Source organism: Nuphar pumila, chromosome 15, assembly GCF_984573655.1.
Source record: "Nuphar pumila chromosome 15, dmNupPumi1.hap1.1, whole genome shotgun sequence".
NCBI classification, from domain to species: Eukaryota; Viridiplantae; Streptophyta; class Magnoliopsida; order Nymphaeales; family Nymphaeaceae; genus Nuphar; species Nuphar pumila.
In genome coordinates this window covers 1,736,475-1,756,350 of record NC_143263.1, presented here as the reverse complement: position 1 = coordinate 1,756,350, position 19,876 = coordinate 1,736,475, and the positions used below count along the sequence as shown (strand labels likewise).

General features: G+C 38.1%; 1 non-coding gene and 1 pseudogene across 1 annotated transcript; one reads left to right on the top strand and one right to left on the bottom strand.

The window, feature by feature from the left end:
- Nucleotides 1-253: 253 nt before the first annotated feature.
- Nucleotides 254-327, bottom strand: TRNAE-UUC (transfer RNA glutamic acid (anticodon UUC)). The gene has a single exon. It is a non-coding gene; the product is annotated as a tRNA-Glu (tRNA).
- Nucleotides 328-8,705: 8,378 nt separating this feature from the next.
- Nucleotides 8,706-16,908, top strand: LOC149814087 (putative inactive receptor kinase At5g10020 pseudogene; annotated as a pseudogene).
- Nucleotides 16,909-19,876: the final 2,968 nt, after the last annotated feature.

The following is a 19,876-nucleotide window of genomic DNA, read 5'->3' as shown; positions in this document are numbered from 1 at the left end:
GAAACTTTTTTTGGCAAGAAATATTGGCAAAATGTTGGTACCTTTATAGTTAAAAATATAAAGAACAATTTAAGGCATATGAAATGTTGGAAATAAGAAGTATAAAATTTCAATAATTAACCAGAGGCGAGCCAATGTGTGGTTGTGATGGGGGCGAGGGTTTCCCTTGGGTCTTTCCAAAAAAAAAAAAAGTGTCAAGGCAAATTGATGAAAAGTTCGAAGTAGAGAAGAAAAGGAAAAACAAAACAGTGCGTTCCGTTGCCGGGATTTGAACCCGGGTCGCCTGGGTGAAAGCCAGATATCCTAACCGGACTAGACGACAACGGATTGATGATATATAATGCTAGAAAAATTTATTAAAACACATTTAGACGGGCTAAAGATAACGGGGAAGTGCGGTCGCGTGCCATTGGTATTTGGTAGGTGCACACCTGGCCTATTACTTTATCACCATGGAAATTTCGGGCTCATTCCCAATGGATCTCGCCAAAAAAACCCGTTTAACAGACCTGACCTTTTAGCTAGTAGAATTATTCAAGCACATCTGCCACTTGCAATCTAAGAATTGTTGTTCCTATACCCCCCCACTTCTTGGCAGATCGTACTCACCCCCAATCCCCATATGGTCCTAATGGACAGAGCGGATCCAGACCCCACTTCCAGGCATACCATGTGAGACTATGACCAAGGAATTTTGAATTGTGTTTGTTAATTAGCTCATATTCTTACATGATCTGTACCCATGGGTCAACAATCATACTTTAATAGTTGACTCAAACTCGTTAGAAAGACTACAAGTTTCAAGCCTGCATGGTCTCGGGAACCCATTTCAAGGCCAAGGGTGTGTTTGGTTATCGTTTTGAAATATGACCAAGTTCATGAACAACAATATTCCAACTAATGGCGCAACCACATCTGAGCTTCAGAAAACACTGGAGTTCATGAACCTGATCGTGTCCCATTTAATCTATGCCATGGACTCGCAAGCCTAAGAATAAAGTCGGTCAAGTCCCAAAATCATGTCAAGTCCAAAATCAGTAGGGGAGCAAACGGATCAGACTCGGGCGGGATATTTCCAAATCCAAAATGTAAATAAAAGATCGGAATCTGAATCAGATTCGAGGAGGTAAGCCAAAATACATGTCATAATACTAGACCCGAAAAAAAATTGAACAAAACAAGCTATTTTACATGTAAAAAAAAAATAATTGGGTCGGGTCTTGAGTCGGATCAATTCTAGATCCGACTTAAAATGCTGATCTGAATCCAACCCCAATCCTAAAGTAATCTTAGTGTACACTTGTATCTTACTTAAACGATCCATATCCAGGAAAAACCATATTGAACTCGGATCAGATACATATCCGATCGGTAGGATATCCAATCTGTTTGCAGCCCTACTTGACAGTGACTCAATTTGAAAATGGCCCTAGAAGACTAGAACCGTGCAAGTATGTAGCCTAATCCTGAATAAAGTTCGAGTCTTTTATTATTCCATGCGAACCAGCAACTTGCAAAAAAAGAAAAACACTGAATATGGACCTAATTGAGCTTAGACCAAGCTTAAGTGAGACTAGGACTTGGTAGGCTTTGTCAATTGGGTTTGAGCCTAAACTAACTCTAGTTGGTCATGGTTTGGTGCTATGCCACATGGACACATATGTTGGTGGAGTGTCCCCCACGAAATGAGCAGACACGTGGACATGCACACGACATGTATAAGCAATTTTTTAATAATTTTGATGATTTTAAGTATTATTTTAATAAAATTTATTTAAATATCAAACAATAGTTTTTATAGATTAAAAAAAAAAACTGTGTCCTCGAGTCCTTTTTTTCAAAAACTTTTTAATTTGAGAGTCGAATCCACGTCCTCATGTGGACGTGTCTTTGTGACATAGGTTTGGTGGTACCACTTGTAGGGACCAGTGTATGCATTTAATAGTCAATAGCTAGATTGGGAAGGATCTGACATTGCACTGGGCTTCCCAAGTCTGCTGTGTCCCGATGCATTAAAAATTGGACAAAATAACATTAATGGAAGATGAATTTCATGCATTATTTAGTTCATTATTCAGAAAGGACAGGTGGACAACCACTATTTCACACAGTTCATGCTACTCGCCGGAATCCGCTTGTCTGGCCGGAATCTGACGGGCATAAGCCGACACCTTGATCATATCATAGTATTCTTTTATTTTTATATACTTACATGCAGAACCTGTAGGCTGTACCTACATGTTCCAAAATGACCAATTTGCCCCTGAGAATGCATCCAAGGTTCAATGTTCAAGGTTCGCCTTTGTAGTCAAATGAAAAATTAAAAGTAAGTGGTAGGAGCCCTCGGTTTTACCTTACATTTTAAAAGTACCTCCATGTTTTGAAAAATGGCTTTTTAAGGCCCATATTTTGAATGAATCTATAAAGGAACAATGAGGGTCATCAGGGAGCTCAAAATTAATGGAGCTGTAACGTTTTTAAAAAAATCAGGGCATTTTTTATGCAAAGACATTGCATATTCAGCGCCGCTGACAGCCACCCATCTCAACATTTCTCAAGATGAAACGACGCCCAGCTTGAGAAATGCCAATATGGGTGGGGGCCGTGTGGGCGATGCATGATATGCAGCGGGGGCTGCATTTTATGTGAACACTTTAAAAATAACAAAAATGAGTGGTTTGGGGGTAATGGTGGAGCCAAGAATTTAAATTAGGGTAGGCACAAATGAACTGTAAAAAAAAAAAAATCTATGATAATAAACTGTACTAACAAGTACAAAGAAAATTGAAGACATGCAATATTCATAATTTGGAATCTTGGTTAAAAACTAACAATATATTTTCAGTAATAAAGAAAATTATAGAAGGATTGCATAGTACCATATAATAACATGCATGTATACTTTAAAATTTAGTTTTATTTGATATAAAGATAAAAAAAATATCTTTCATGGATAATGCAATGTGGCCAAGCTCAAGTTTTGATTTTAAAATGCATTCAGCAAGACGTGAGAAAGGAACACAAACGTTCTACAAATAAATAGTCAATTAATTAGTTAATCTTTCAAAAAATCTACAAACAATATCATAAATATTTTATAAATAGTTAGCAAAAGTTCAACCACTCAAAACCAAGAGGAACATCATAAAGTCAATAAATTAAAGTATTAATCCAATGAACAAAAGTTAAACTAATAGAAAACTGAAATATATTAATATTAAAAAAAATCAAATAGTTACTCTAACGCATACTTTTTACAATTGGCTTCATCTAATTTTTTTTATATTTTGAAAAGTCATTCGCTTTGGTGCACTGGAGGAGAGTGATCGGCGAATGGTGAATGGCTAGCCGGAGGATGTTGCCATGTTCTGTTGCTTGTGGGATCCGAGTGAGGAGGGGTCACCCCCCACTGCACACACCACACGACCACAGCAAGAGAAAGAGAGGTGGAGTAGAGTCAAAAACAGATATTGCATATATATCAAAGTGCACACTGTATCAAAAAGAAGCTTTGGTCTATCCTTGCAGCGAATTATGACCACTGAATAATCCTTCTCAGTGCAATCCATAGCAGTCACCTGAGGCCTGAGTTTGTCATCCTCATCACCTCTTTCATAGTCTCGATATTCAAACATCATCTGGTTGAGCCTGATCCACTCTGTATGAGTATGACCCCAAAAAATGATTGTGCTTGCTCCCCTGAAATTTTTTTGTTACCTTTCAAAACATTGCACATAAGCTCTTTGATCTTAAAATGCCAAACCAGTTGCTTTATCAGTTACCGGCATCACTGCTTCAACTCTAGTGTGATGGGTCCAGAGCTTAGCATTCACCACACTGCATTTGAGGTTGGGAAGTACAACACAAAACTTCTGAGAGCAGCCCTGGCCGATCAGTGCTTGTTAACTAGATTGATGTCTACTACTAACTTTACGGTATTTAACCTTCTTATTGTAGGTGTGCATGTGGAAGCTGTTAGCTCAAGACCAAACAAATGACAATGCCACCAACTTCCCTTTGGCTTCTTTTCCGGATAGCATAACATCAGAAGTTGAAACCAAGTTAACTTTGGTTATTATAGTAACTCCATTTGAGGCATAAAATTAACAAAAAACAACTAATGCGCATATTCTAACCCACTCAGAAAGGATTCAAAGTATGCCAAGCTTGCACAGAGTTGATGAGGCTTTTTAACGAATGCCAGTTCAATTTGGACTAAGGAGCCCTGGTCATGCTAAGACTTGATATGCAGAGGTCATCGGACTTATTAAAGTACATTCACTCACTTGAAGAAGGCAAGCTATAGTATTTTATGAACCGGCAAGTCTTGGCTCATATATCAGAGCCAATTCTAACCAAACCAATCCAGTACCCTATATATCAACTAGAAACTTATTAATGTTTGGCTATATGCAAAAAGTCAAGTCAATCATGAGTTGGTTCACAACATATAAACATGATTCTACGCTATAAACAGAGGAATAAGAAGCCAGCAGGAAAAAATAATGATTCTGCAAACTCAAAAATGGTATGCAGTTTACGTATGGACAATAACATCAACAAGAAAACTGGTAGCCAATATTCAGCAAAGCCTCACATAATAACCCTGAAACTATATTTGGGCACCTTCTAAAAAGGTTGATAATATAGACAAATCGAAAATATTTAAAGCACTAGTTACAGATAAGTGTTCAAAAATTAACTAAGGAACTTAAGCAACCTAAAGAATAGACAAAGAGATAAGTGTTCAAAAATTAACTAAGGAACTTTAGCAACGTAAAGAATAGACAAAGAGAGAAATGACACTGACAAAAAATAAATTGAAGCCCACAAATGCACATAGGATGTACATTGCAAATTTCATCCGAAATTTTCTCATCTTTGAGATTTTTCCCCTCTAGATTTGTCACATTAAAAACTTCAACAAAAGAAAACAAAGAAACCTTCAGAACTAAAAAATTCACATAAATCTGGGCATATCCCAAATATTAAAAAAAAACACAAATCCCAAAAAAAGTATCTCAAATTAGGTAAAAATAAAACCAGAAATGATATTTAGGTAAATTGACTCTTTTTTTTTTAAATTTTATGAAGTACCAAACAACATTATGTAAAAAAGATGGCAAGGTGAGTGTTTTGATTTCTAATGTCATTTATTAAATTGGTTGTAGTGTAAATATATTTTAATAAAAAATAGAAAAATACTTAAATGATATTCTATAGGGCCATTAGAAAGAGAGATTTGGAAAGTAATTTACATGGGATCTTATGTAAGAGAGAAATTAGGAAAGCTACTTTAGGAACCCTATATGAGAGAGAGAGAGAGAGAGAGAGAGAGAGAGAAAGAGAGCTATGTACATAAGATCTAAGATTATGCATTTGATACATCTCGAATAATGTTCAAAAAATTGCTTCGACCTAGCTTATGAATTAGCATTTGGAGGCGAATTGATTTTCTTTAAGCAAAACAATAAGTTTTCCAAAACATGAATAAAATAGAGATCTTATATGAAATGTGTTCACAATATTATATGCAAGGGTCATGCAACCCCGCTGACAGCCGCCCATCTTGGCATTTCTCGAGATGGGCATGATCTGCATCTCGAGAAATCTTGAGATGGGTGGCTGTCAGCGGCGCTGCATCATGAAGTACGACTGCATAAAAAATGCCCTCATAAGAATTTTAGCTTATAGACATTTTAACGGTTTCCTTTTTCCTTTTTTCTCAATGAGGTCTTTTTAGTGATGTTATTTTTTTTAAACATGAGTAGGTTTTTTGAAACATGACTTAAAGATGATACCGTACATGAAAATTTCCAATGAAATATGAATACGAGCACATCCTGTGTCGGATCTAGCACGTAAGGTCCATTTTTTCAAATGTACGAGAAAAATAAGACCTGTATTTACCTTATGCAAGTGGGATGGAGTGGTTGGTCCAGATGAGGTTCTTGTTGAGATCTAGATCCGAATAGGGTTCAAAGCGATCAGTGGGTCCAGATCAATGCTGATCAGAATCCGAATCCAAATTCTGAGCAATCCATCCAAATCGTCCAGATTTTGATAAAATGGAATGAAAAATAAAATCCAATCTTGATTCAAATTTCATATGGTAATGATGGAACCAGGAAAAGAGCTGCAAGCAATTTATTTTTTCATGAAAAAGGTACAAACTGGATCAGATTGTAGGTCGAAATCTGCGATCTGAATAAAAAAAGTCTGATTTGCTGAATCTGAATCTGAATCTGATTCTGATTCTGATTCTGATTGGATCACACATTGAGATCTCATTTTAAGATCCATTTCCAAGAATAAGGTGTTAGATTCGAACGGGACGTCTGACTAAAACTGAACCATCTAAACTCTGGCTTAAACCTAGTCGACCAAGATTGGCAACCGCCAAGTTAGACTTCTCTACAAATAGGATGTAAATGGTTCGGATTTGGATCAGATGTGACCAATACCATATTCGACTAACTGCATGTTGGCTAAACGGATTGAAATTTAGATTCAGATGGTGAAAAGCTCATACCGGGTCTGCTTTTTTAACGTGTAAACGGATTCAGATATCCATCAAATCCAGATATTTGTTGAATTCGGTTGCAAAAAACCATATCCACATCCGATTATAATCATACATGGTTTTGGCTTACCAAATGCAACTAAATGGAATAGAAGTAGGTTGGGTATCGAATAAAATCCGATTCATTGACATCCCTTAGAAAAACACGAACAGCATCTTTGTCCGGGTTTGCTTCGGATCCTCCCTGTCTCAATCAGACAATTTATCCGGAATTCCGGATCCACTATTCCAGTCACATCGGGTCAGTAATATGTCGGGATCCGACCCTTCGACAGCCCACTTCATTTCTTCTATGGACCCAACTTCAAACTCATGAAAAAGATTGGTGATACACTGTTCCGGAAAACACATAAACATCAAGACAACCCATAGCCGCTTAGTCATGTGTCCGCAGTGGAGGGAATGGTTAGGTAATTAACTAAATGTTTCAGTCGATTCTGGAAAATAAAAAATAATTCTACAGGTGGCAAAGCACTATTTTTCCCTTTTCCTCAAAGTGACAAAGGAGTCAGCTAACTCAGCATGAATAAGGGCAATTTAGTCATTGTGCACCTCCCAGCTCAGACACAATACCAAACTCCGAGTGTTTGCAGCTTTTTTTTACTTTTTCAAAATGACAAAAATACCCTTAAGGCCCAGGCCCACCTGGCGCCAGCATCTGTCATTCCGTGAGGAGCCTCCTCACAAGGTCACCACAAAAAATCGTCGGTATTTTGAAAATATCTTCATTTATCGTGCTATTTTCAAAACCAGTATGATACCAAAAATACGTGTTTTACACATGTATTAAGGTTGTAAAATGTTTTTATTGATTTATTCTTTAGTTTTTTACTTACAATTATATGTTTTTTATATATTTATATTTTCTCCATATGTCAGTGTTTTGCTAGGAATTCAAGATTTTTTCAAAATATCGCGATATTTTCCCTCAGAGGGATTTTACCAAGAACAGGGCCACATCCCATTTTCGGGACTCCATCCGTGACCCACCCCACTACTACGGCTCGCCGGTTGGTCGGTCGCCGGAATCTTGCCAACTCCGGCGTTGACTTCGATCAACAAAAATGAGTCCAAAAGATTAGACCCAAATTAACTATGGGAATCACACAGCCTTCACACATTAAAAAATGCAATTTCAGTCTGAATCTACACCGGAAAACATATGCATAGAGAGAGAAAGTAAACAAGAAAAAAAAAGAAAATTTTTTATGAGCCAGCCGTACTTCTACTTCTCACATCATGAATTTCATCAGGAGAGCAGACTCTCCCCATCGACACCCATCTCTCTCTCTCTCTCTCTCTCTCTCTCTCTCTCTCTGTGTACTGTTTTTTCATACCATACCAACTTGCCCACCCACCTTTTAGCTGTCTGAAATGAAGAGGAAGAGAGTGTAGAGAGCTAAGGATGAGGGTGGGAGCAGATGGTCATCACCAGAATATTCTTGGTGGGTGTTGCTGGGGTGACAAAAAGAAGAGATGGGTAGTGAACAGTTTTGTACTTACTGCTTTCTTTGAGGCATGAATTTGCATTTCCTTCATTGATTATTGATGTCTTAGTTATGTTTGCATTTATGATCTGCATTCAATGCTGCTAATCATGCAGCCATTTCACATTGGATTCAGTTGGGGGTTTTTAAAGCTTCTATCCATGAGCAGTTTTAGGATTTGGGTTGTGGGTGAGTGGAATTTTTAGCTGTAGTGTCATGGGACTTGTGCTATTTCTGAAGACTTTGTATTTCCATCTCGTTTCTATTGGTTTAGTGTGATTAGATTTTTTCTTTGTGGGGAGAGAGTGTAGGCTTAGGGTTAAGTTATGGGCTTTTGGGGGTTTTATGTTGTTGGGGTCTTTGGTGTTAGGAGGCAGTTTTTTTGGTTGGTGTATGTGTTGTTGGTTCTGTGTGCTTTAGATTCTTCACTGGGACAGTCTGATGTGGATGCCCTGTTGGAGTTCAAGACAGGGATAAAGGGAGACCCCTTTGGGCGTTTGGATTCTTGGAACAAAGCTTCTGTTGATTCAGATGGTTGCCCCAGCAATTGGTTCGGTATCGAATGTGAAGCAGGATCGGTCAAGAAGATAGCATTGCCAGATTCGGGTTTGGTGGGGAGTGTCAATTTCTCGGTGATCAGTAGATTGAAAATGCTGGGCAATTTCTCACTGCCGAACAACAGTCTTCATGGTGGTCTGACACCGGAGGTTGGATCTATTTCGTCGTTAGAATATTTGGATCTTTCTAGTAACTCCTTGGATGGGCAGATACCTGCAAGCTTGACCAATTTGCAGAGTTTGGCTTATCTGGACCTGTCATCAAATAATTTCAGTGGAAGCCTCCCTTCAGGCTTTGAGAAGCTCCCTCGGTTGAAGTATATCGATCTGCATTCAAACAACTTGCAAGATGATGTTGGAAGTTGGTTTTCGCAATTGCAAAATGTGCTTCATGTTGATCTCAGTTTCAATATGTTTCGTGGGTCGTTCCCGAGAAATGTAAATAATCTCACGTTTACTGGATTGATCCAGCACCTGAATCTCAGTCACAATTGGTTGTCTGGGTCGCTCTTCACTCCGAATATGATTCCATTGTTTGACAGCTTGAAAGTGTTCGATGCAAGTTATAATCAGCTCACTGGGGAGATACTTGCTTTTGGTTCCATGGTTGCTCTTCAAACTTTGCGACTTCAGAGTAATCAGTTTTCTGGGGACCTACCCGTAGCACTCTTTAAAGAAAGTTCTATGGTCTTGAGTGATCTAGATCTTAGTCTCAACCGCTTTCAAGGTGATTGGCTGTGCTTTTGTTTATCTTGTAATTGCTCTTTAAACTATTTATTATCATGTCTTCTTCTTTCACTCTCGCATTGTCAAAATATGCCCGAGAGCTATTGTTGATTCTATTCAGCTCGTGGGAATTGTGAAAATAAAACATGGTAGGGCATATTAGATACTGTAAATACTAGCTTGCTTGTTTGGTACTCAATGCCTTCTGATTCTATTGCATGTTGTAGAAGAGATATACTAAGAGTTTTATGAATAAAATGGTTATGAACAATACCTTTGATCCTTGAATTTTATTAGAATTTAGAAAGTGCATAGTTGGTAAACGTGAAGGGTCAATTGAATCTTATGATGGAGGATTTGCTTCCACTAAAAATGATACATATGGGGTTCCAATATGAGAGCAAAGATGGAGTGTCCATGTAACTTAGCTTCGCTTATTGTGCGTGTGTTGTTGTAACCTGCTTCAGCACGTCATCTGCAGCCACAAAATTTCCCTGAACCATAGATGCTTCTTGGAGCCATTCCATAGGAATCATGATTATCAACAGTCTTATATGTTGAATTTCATCAATATAGGCATGTGGTTTTCTCTTTAAAAGAACATAATTATGTATGCCTTCACCATTATCAAGGAGATCGGATTGAATCATATTGCATTGTTGGGGGCTGTGGATTCCAGGTCCATTGTGTCATTCCTGGTTGAACCATATGCCGATATTATCAGAATACATGCTGTTTTTTATACAAGAGTTTGTTACACTGTCGTAATTTCTCTTGCCTCTAAATCCTCAGTGGGTGTGCAAAGCAAGAAAAATATGTTGTTGATTGTTGTGGGACTCTTATCTTAGAACACCATCCTCATGCATAAGGGGCTTGATGTCAATCTTCTTTTGTTTCATAAGTCACACACACACAAAAATAAAGGGGATAATAGGGAGAGAAGAAGAAGAGCGAATGGGAGAGAGAATCGTACCTGAACCGGATGGAGCTCTGGAGGAAGGAGGTGCCTCTTCTGAAGGCTGAGTGGATCGGGCTTCTTCGCAAGGTGAGAAAAGGAAACAGAAAAAGTGGGAAAGAGAAGGGCTCTCTTAATCTTTCTTTTCTAATCCTTCAAAGCAACTAGAATAAGCAAAGAGAAGGCAGTTGAGAATGCAAAGAGAACTTGAGTCCACTATTATCCAAAGTCACCCTAGAAACTCCATTAAACTATACCAAACAACATGGCATGTCTCAGTGCTAACTTCCCCACTTGACCTGTGGGATAGTCATTGAAGTCAAGTGCAATTCTTCTGCAGGTCAGCAAATTCCCACAGTCCATTCTGCTATCAACTCAATCTTGGATTGCTGAGCCTAATTGCTTGATTGCCTTTTAGGGGAATGACTCTTCTTTGTAAACTGATCATGTCTACATGCACACACACACACACACACACACACACACACATGCATGCACATACATGTTAATATTTGTAAGTCACCAAATCTCACATCTTTTAAAGGATTCTTTTGTGAAAAGATAATCCACAAAAAACGTGAAGATGAAAATCTCCAAGAGTTTTCTGAGAAATACCACTTAATTTTTAAATTTTCCCAAATAAATCCTTGCTGATATTAGTAACTATAACGCACACACACATGCATATTTGTGCATGTGTTTGTATGTGTGTATCTTGGACCCCTGAAACATATGTATGGCTTCTTTACTGAAGAAGATCCCTTCACTTATTACCTAAAAAATGTGTTAGATTTGATGACCAAAGTTGGTTTTGGAGCATGCACAATGGATCAGTTTTATTAAATGTTTCTAAATTTGAGCTTTAATATTATTAAAAGGATGTTGTTGTCTTCTTCCTTGAAAATGTCCATGCATCTTCAGTATTTTAAAGATTTTCATATTAAAAGATTATTGTACTACAATGAGTATCTATGAAAAATTTATGATTGTGCTAAAATATGTATCTATCACATATATACTTTTAAAAAAATTTACTTTATTATGCAATTATGGAAATGCACATGATGTGGCTGGGCCTCCTTATGAGATTGTGCACTATCAATACTATCTTTTTCAGTGATAAATGGCACTCAGGTGCAAGTGGGCATCTATCTCTACTTTGAGCTATGAACTGTGATCTGGAACTCAATGTTCTAAGCATATCTGAGTAATTTTTAGTCCAAATGAACCTACCTTAGTGAACCAGGATCTTTCAGCTTTCATGGCTTATGACCTACAACCAGTGAACCTGATTGCTATGGTTAAATGGCAAGCCTTGTGTGGAGGCAACAAGGATTTTTGTTGGGACCCAATTTTTCATTTGAGATGCAGCCAAGCACAAAAGGATTCTGCCAAATTCCATCAATTTTAAGATGGAAATGGCTACATTATTTCTATCCTTTTTATCATATGGGAAGATGGCAATGAGGTAGAAACCTTGGTCCCCCTCTTTTCATGGAATGATACCTTGTATACAATTCTCATTGGCCATGTCAAACCTAAAAAAGTTAACACCCTCAACAAAAATTATGTAAACAAGTAACATTGAGAGGAAATAAGGTTTCTTCAGTCACAATTTTAATGTATTAGTTAGGACGTCCTTAAGACTAAAGACTTAAATCATGATGTGCTAACTGCTTTTGCATTCAAAATAATGAAAATTGATTTGTCCAATTACTAGTTAAATAACCAAGCAGAAACTCATGTCAAGCCACCAAATTGTGTGTATGTAGATGTATGAGTGTAGATGTATGAGTGTATGACCACATAAATCTGTGCATATATATATGCACGATGCAGGCATACATGCACACTTAGAAATGTGATCAAGTTAACTAGAGGTCAATTTTGAGAACACTGGAGTGCTGGTGCTGTTCTTGTAAGCTAGGTTGGTAACTATATTACCCAGATCCTCCTATTTTCACCCATGTCCATGTCTGATACGTGGCAATACCAACGCTAACACTGACTTCAGGTCTCCAACTTTTAGCTCGAAACTTGTGGATGCTCCATTTCAGGTGCGACATTTACTAACATCTATAAATGCTTCATAGTATAATTTTAGGCTTTTCTTTTCTGTTTGAACTAAAACACAATTTTTTGGTTAGCTATAATTACAAACATCTTCATTATTTTAGGTGTCACATCTTCATGGCTTTTTAGGAATTGCCAAACAAGAAATTATGGGTTAGAAACTTAGAATAACATTTTTTTCATACATTTTATTACTACATTGACATCCTCCTTTCTATTTCAAAGTTCAAACATGTCTTTCTCCTTTTGGTATAGGAAAATGTTTATGCACACTGTTGTTTTTGTGCTCTAGCATTTTCCATGCCATTCAACATAAACATGTAGAAACTGGCTATGGTTTGTGTTCAATGTATTGCAGGGATCGTGCTTGTCAAAGGATTTTTTTTTTGTCAGACCGTCTATTGGTACCAAGAGAATCGGTGCAAATGGGCACAGTACTGCTATTTGCAGCAAGGCCAAATAATAGTAGGAGTCATGCCCTTAAAAACAGTGCCAACTCCGTAATTTGTGGCATCATTATCACTGGAAACTGTTAGTATGTCTTGTCCTATATATGTTATAAAAGCAACAAATGAAGGACTATCTTGCCAGATAATGTTTGTTCTCTCCATAACCATTAAAGTCCTCTTGATACATCATGGATGTTTTATTTTAGCAGGCATGGAAAATTTTCCCTTAACCAATATAACCTTTTAATGTTATCTTCTAGATATATCGAGTGAAATTTTAACCTTCCTGAGTGTTTTCTTCTTTTCGAAATAACCTTCTGAAGAGTTATTTGTGATGCCAATTCAGCCCTCAATGCCAAAAAATAACCAAAGCTGTGCAGATCTCCATACTTCAACTCTTGACATTTCAATATCAGATTCCATTTTCACTATGTGCGTATCAGGTGGCATTGTCCTATATAGCTAACTTGTCCATGTTTTTAAAGTGGAAAGTTTCCTCTTAGCATACTATGGTCCTAGTATATATGGAAACACCACTGATAATTGTTGAAGTTGGCAAATTTAAATAAGGAGACTCTTATAGAAGTAAACATGCATGTGAACTAGGCTATCTTGGCTCTCTGTCAATTGATTGTAGTGCATAAAAAGAAATAAATCAAATTTTGGGGGTATAGTTTTATGACGAGAATGTTTTTGATAAGCCTCCATTGAGCCCATGTAAAGTTGAAGCATGACATCAAATGAAATTACCTAGTGCCTGCTGCTTATTTCATTTGTAAGAAATCATCTTTGTCCTTCACTTCCCTTGTTGCGTGAAAAACATTTTATGTTGTATGGACTAGATTGACTATTCACTCGTTTTCCATGCTGCACTTGCAGCATTTTTTATTTGTTTGATCTCTCAATTTGATCGAAAGATCATTCCTTTATCGCAGCAAACATAATGTAGCATAAGCCTTGTGGATTGTCAACTAAAGAAAATATTTTTCCTTTCCAAATTTTAGAATTGCATTGGCATGCCTATGTAGTGGAGCTTTCATATGAATCTCTATACTTAGTACTCTTCTGATTTTAATGGAAGTCTCTCTCTAGCTAGCAAAAAAAGGAAAAGAAGAGAAAATAATATTATGTCAAATATGCTAAGGTTGCTTGTTTTCCATGCTGCAGGTCCTCTTTTTAGCATTACATCTTCAACTTTAAGGGTTCTAAATCTTTCCTCAAATGAACTAGCTGACCACTTGCCTGCATCAATAGGGCATTGTGCTGTTATGGATTTAAGTAATAACAGGCTTTCAGGAAATTTAACTGCAATACAATCATGGGGAAATTATGTGGAATTTGTTGATCTCAGTTCGAACTTATTGTCAGGAACCTTACCAAATGAAACTTCTCAGTTTTTGAGATTGACCACTATAAAAATATCGAACAACTCATTGAAAGGAATGCTTCCAGACATAATGGGGACTTATCCAAAACTGACTGTTATTGATCTTAGCCTTAACCAACTAACCGGACCTCTTCTGGCAAGCCTCTTCACATCATCAACATTGACCTATCTAAATTTTTCTGGAAACAAGTTCACAGGATCCATCTTTTTTGTGAACTCTCAGACATCTGTCTCTGCACCATTAGATGTGCCTTCAATTTCTAGCCAAAATTCAAGCCTTGAATTTCTTGATCTCTCTAATAACATGTTGAGTGACTTGTTGCCTCCTGACATAGGCAACATGATCAATCTACAGGTGCTGTATCTCAATAAGAATGGATTTTCAGGACCAATACCCCATCAAATAAGTAAGTTACAGAACCTGGTCTACCTTGATCTGTCTAACAACCATCTAAATGGTAGTATTCCAGATGGTCTTTCTGCAAGACTTCAAGGATTCAATGTGTCCTACAATAACTTATGTGGCGTTGTTCCTGAAAATTTGTTAAAGTTTCCTGACTCCTCATTTCATCCAGGAAATGCTTTACTGATTTTCTCACCCCCTTCACCCAAAAGTGGACCAAACATTGATGTCAAGGGAAAACATCAGAACCATTTGAAGCGTGTAGTTGTCGATGCACTGATTGCAGGATCAATTGGTGGAGCAATTGTTATATTAATACTGTTTGTGCTTATTACTTATAAGGCACGATCATATGGAGTAGGTGGTCAACAGAATTCCAACAGCAAAATCAGCGGGAGGGATATCCATCATGAAAGATCTTCCAGGCCACACCTTTTTGGGCTTCAGAAAAATACAGAGGCCATGCCCACTTCTTCAAGCTTTTCTACTGATTGCCTTCTTTCTTCAGATGGCAAATCATTGTCTGCACTTGGAGATGTTGCTTTGACCGTGACTGAACCTGTTGAACAAGGCCTATCACTGTCAAAAACAGGTCATGTCCAATCTGCAAAATCCTATACTGTGGAGAGTTTACCTCCTCGTAGTTCAAAGCAAACATCTCTGGGCTTTTCATGTTCACCACCTGCTGATGCTTCATCATTGTCTGGGAACGCTGCTGGCTTGAAGGTGCCTTCACCCGATAGATTGGCTGGGGACTTGCATTTCTTCGACACTTCTTTCGTGTTCTCTGCTGAGGAGCTCTCTCGTGCACCTGCAGAAGTCCTTGGTAGAAGCAGCCATGGAACATCTTACAAAGCTACACTTGACAATGGGCATATGCTGACTGTAAAATGGCTCCGAGAAGGCCTTGCTAAACGCAAGAAGGAATTTGCTAGGGAAGCAAAGAAGCTCGGAAGCATCAGACATCCAAATATTGTTTCTCTTCGGGGCTATTATTGGGGTCCAAAGGAACATGAGAAGCTCATTTTGTCAGATTATATCAATGCAGAGAGTTTGGCTCACTACCTTTTTGGTAAGCGCCCTCTTATCTTTAGAACTTTTCTTGTTGAGCATTCAAAATCCATGGGGATCCTGTTTTGTCATTTTTATTCAAGAATCTTGTTCATCTCCGATCCTTGGTCTATTCTGGTGTTTACTTATTGGTTTAGTGATGCTTTAGTTTAAGGGAAACCTAAAATCATGAGGCCATCTCAAGAGCTTTATGGGACTTGATTTGTATCAGTTCTAGTTGCCTTGGTGTTAATTTGTTCTGAAATTTCATGAATTGGGCTGAATCTCTCCAAGTCCTTGGAGCTCAACTCTGGTTGAGCTCAGGTTGGTCATGGAGTCACCAAAAACTCCGAATTAACTCTTTTTACTTTTTTGTTTGTCTGTGTATGCATGCATGTCTTATCTGCAGAGCCTGAGCTTAGGAAGCTTCCACCATTATCCTTGAATCAACGCCTCAAGGTCGCTATTGATGTTGCTCGCTGTCTGAACTACCTTCACAATGAAGGGGGCATCCCTCATGGAAACCTTAAGGCGACAAACATCTTGCTTGAACCTCCCGACATGAATGCATTCCTCACTGATTACAGCCTTCACCGTCTGATGTCACCTGCTGGCACAGCAGAACAGATACTAAATGCTGGTGCACTTGGATATCGGGCCCCTGAGTTGGCCATTGCCGAAAAGCCACTCCCATCTCTAAAAGCAGATGTTTATGCTTTTGGTGTGATCTTAATGGAGATTTTGACAGGAAAATGTGCCGGAGAGATAATATCTGCAAACTCCGGGGTGGTGGATCTCACTGACTGGGTCAAACTGTTGGCTAGTGAAGATCGGATGTACGAGTGTTTCGACAGGCTAATCCCTGGGGTTGAAAGCCCTGGAGGGCATCAAAGAGGACTCGAAGCCATGCTCGAAGTCTCTCTTAGATGCATTCTTCCAGCATCAGAGAGACCGAATATCAGGATGGTTTTTGATGATCTGAATTCTGTGGTGCTATGAAACTGTCAACAGGAGTGCAGATGTGCATGTATGTACATTACCTACTGATTCAGCATAACTGGCAAGAGTAAATCTTTTTTGGCAGCCATGGGAAAAATTATCATTGATGGGCTCTGCTTTTCAGATGCCAATTTTTCATTCCCTCCCTGGGTTCTTCAAGTTGGTGTTCTAACCCTCCATTCTTTCTTTTTTGTCATGTAATTGATTTATTGTTTCAGTGATGCCTTTTTGGCGGTGTTATGGGGTTTGGAACGGAATTCAGATTAATTGAAGTTGAGTTGGTGGCATTGATTTTCTGGCACCTGCTTTCTTTGGGCTTGTTATTCCTGAACTCATTTCTTTATTCCCTTTTCTCCTCTGCTTGTTCAAGAACAATATATGGAATATATGGCTAACCCAAGGACCCCTAAGGTTTCATTTTTCATTAAATTCATCCAACAAGAAGTTCTCAGAATCTCTGAATCAATACAAGAAAGAGAGGATCTGAGCTATCAGATTGCACTGAGATGGCCATGCAAACAAAAGGTAAGGGTACAATAAAAGGATGTATGCATCGTACCCAAGATGGAACTTGGTGTCAACTGTGCTGAGAGGGTTGACAGTGAGAAGCCTCTTGCCAGGCACAAGTTTTTTGCTTGGAGTCCCCTTGCCCACTGGAGAGTACACCCAGCTTCAACCTTGCGGCAAGGGACACCACTCGTAATCGTAGGTTTTAAACCATAGTTATTTCATGTCAGGTGTCACAGATTACTTTTACGTGGATCTGAAACCTGATCTAGAATTTTGACTGGGTAGATACCCAAACCAGGATATGGGTATTAAGCATAATGTTTCAGTGACAAATGTCATTCAAAGGGTAATTTTAATGATATTTTTAAAAAGTTGACTTTACTGAGTATCTTAGAAAATATTGGTATATAAAATTATAAAATACAAGAATCACTAGGATATGCGAACTAAAAATATGAGAACTAATGTGTGAACCATGATTTTTATAGACTTTTGTTCTTTTCTCTTGAATCTAACTGTACATCTACATGCGTAGATTTGTAAGAACCCTCTATTGAATCATACTATTTTGATGCATAAACCAGATTTTTTTTAAGACTTTAAAATCAATGGCTCATAATCTTCATAAATATTCAAGCATTCAAAAATCATATTTTTTCATTGAAAAGACATGATCCGATGGTTGATTCCTAGCAAATTCACCATGCCAATCACATCCACATGGCTGGATTTGCAAAATAAATGTTGAAAATGCCCATATTTTTAGTTCTCATATTCTAGTGATTCATACAAGTAATATATAAAATTATGTGAAACATATAAATAATCTTAAAAGTATTTAAAACTGTTTTTATCATGTTAATATCTGGCTAAAATCACGTTAAAAACATGCTGTTCTTAATATAGGTATTTTCCTCTAAAATATCACGTTAAAACCGTGATATTTTCAAAATATAGTCGATACTTTGTTTCACATGCCTGGGCTTCCCTCTACATAAAGAAAGGCAGGCCGAAAAGCAAAGAAAAAGAGAAGATTACACTCTAAACTCAAATAGCTGTTTCACTGATCCAAGGGGGGGTTGGTGTAGTAGGGTGGAGCTTAGCTGCTAGACAGGTGGTCAAGGTTCGATTCCTATGAGCATCTCTCCTCTGTACAAGCCAATGCTGGGCATAGGCCCTGAGGGCGAGGGTCCTAGCTTAGGAATTTTCAGGTGAAAGCTGTTTCACTAAGTAGGTCTCCCCCAACCAAATCAAAACTCCTTAACCCTTTAACCCTAACTTTCATTCCCAGTCTCAAAATCCAGCGACCAAAAGCCCTCAACAAGAGACCTGTAAAAGAAAAAACAAAATAATCAAGAAATTGGCAGAACTAACGTAACTCTCAACACCGAAAAATCTGAAGAGACCCAAAACCTAAAACCCTAAACCCTAATTCACCATCGTACCTCAAAAATAAACACCTTAAAATAAAAATAAAGAAGAAACCCTCAAACCGACACCATGGATGTAATCAATATAAATGTGAATATTGCAATAAAATCACTATATTTTTTGTTTAAGTGATAATATCATGACATTTTAAAAATATTGCAATATTTGGATGTTTGAAGCTAAATTGTATTTTTATGATGTTTTAAAATTTTCGCTGACATTTTGCCACCACGCCCACAAGGCCACGACCAGGGATAATTTTTCCTTGAATGGATTGGATACAAGTTCCGACCCAAGTTGGTTACTTCTTGGACAGAGTTTGGCATGTGACTGGTTGCTGATCGCAGGAATGCAAATGGGTCGTATATGTGTCTGACCATGGTAGATCTGGATTCAGATTTAAATACAATGTAGCAAGTACAAATCGAGATCCGACATATTAGTGTTGAATTAATTAAGAAATAAAAATTTGGGAAACCAAGGCGTTTTACACCTATAAAGTGTGAAAAATGGTTTGGATCTTTTTCTCCAGATTTGAGTTCACATCAGATAGTAAACAATAATCTGAATATGATTCTGGATCGAGAAAACTCCATCCACATGATCCCCCAACTCGTTCCAAAAAAGCATTTGGATCATACTTTATGATCCAGATTGGAGAATGATGTGACAAACTCAGGTCTTAGGTTCAATCGAGTAGTCCGATCCATTTGCAACCTTAGCTGCAAGTCATGAGAACATGAGTGAACACTGTAGGGAGGTCCTTTTGATACAGATCCAGGAATCCGTTACAAAATCAGGGTCTAGTTCCGGATGGAACAAGCTGGGTAATGAGAGCCCACGATAGGTCAAAACCCATATCCCGCCAATTGAAGATCGTATTAATTTGATTCATCAAGCCCTAATCTTTTGCTCCAAAGAGGTTTGGCGTAGTGGGACGGGGCCTAGGCCGCTGGATAGGCGGTCTAGGTTTGAATCCCATGGGTGTCATCCCTTACCCAAGCCGAAGCTTGGCTACTTTAGGCTCCCAGGACAGTTATTGTAAGTACGGCAGACGGAGCCAGTGCGGCTAGGTCTCTTATTCTCGGGGCGGTTTCTCCTTGTAAATATAAAAAAACAAATCTTTGAACTATATTTTTCTTTACTTATTGTCTATGGACTGGTTTTATATAACTAAGGAGGCATTTGATTCGCGGGACAAACCCACACAGGGACAAGGCAGTGTGGTCCCCACGTGAATGTTGTCCATGTTTGATTCACAGGGAC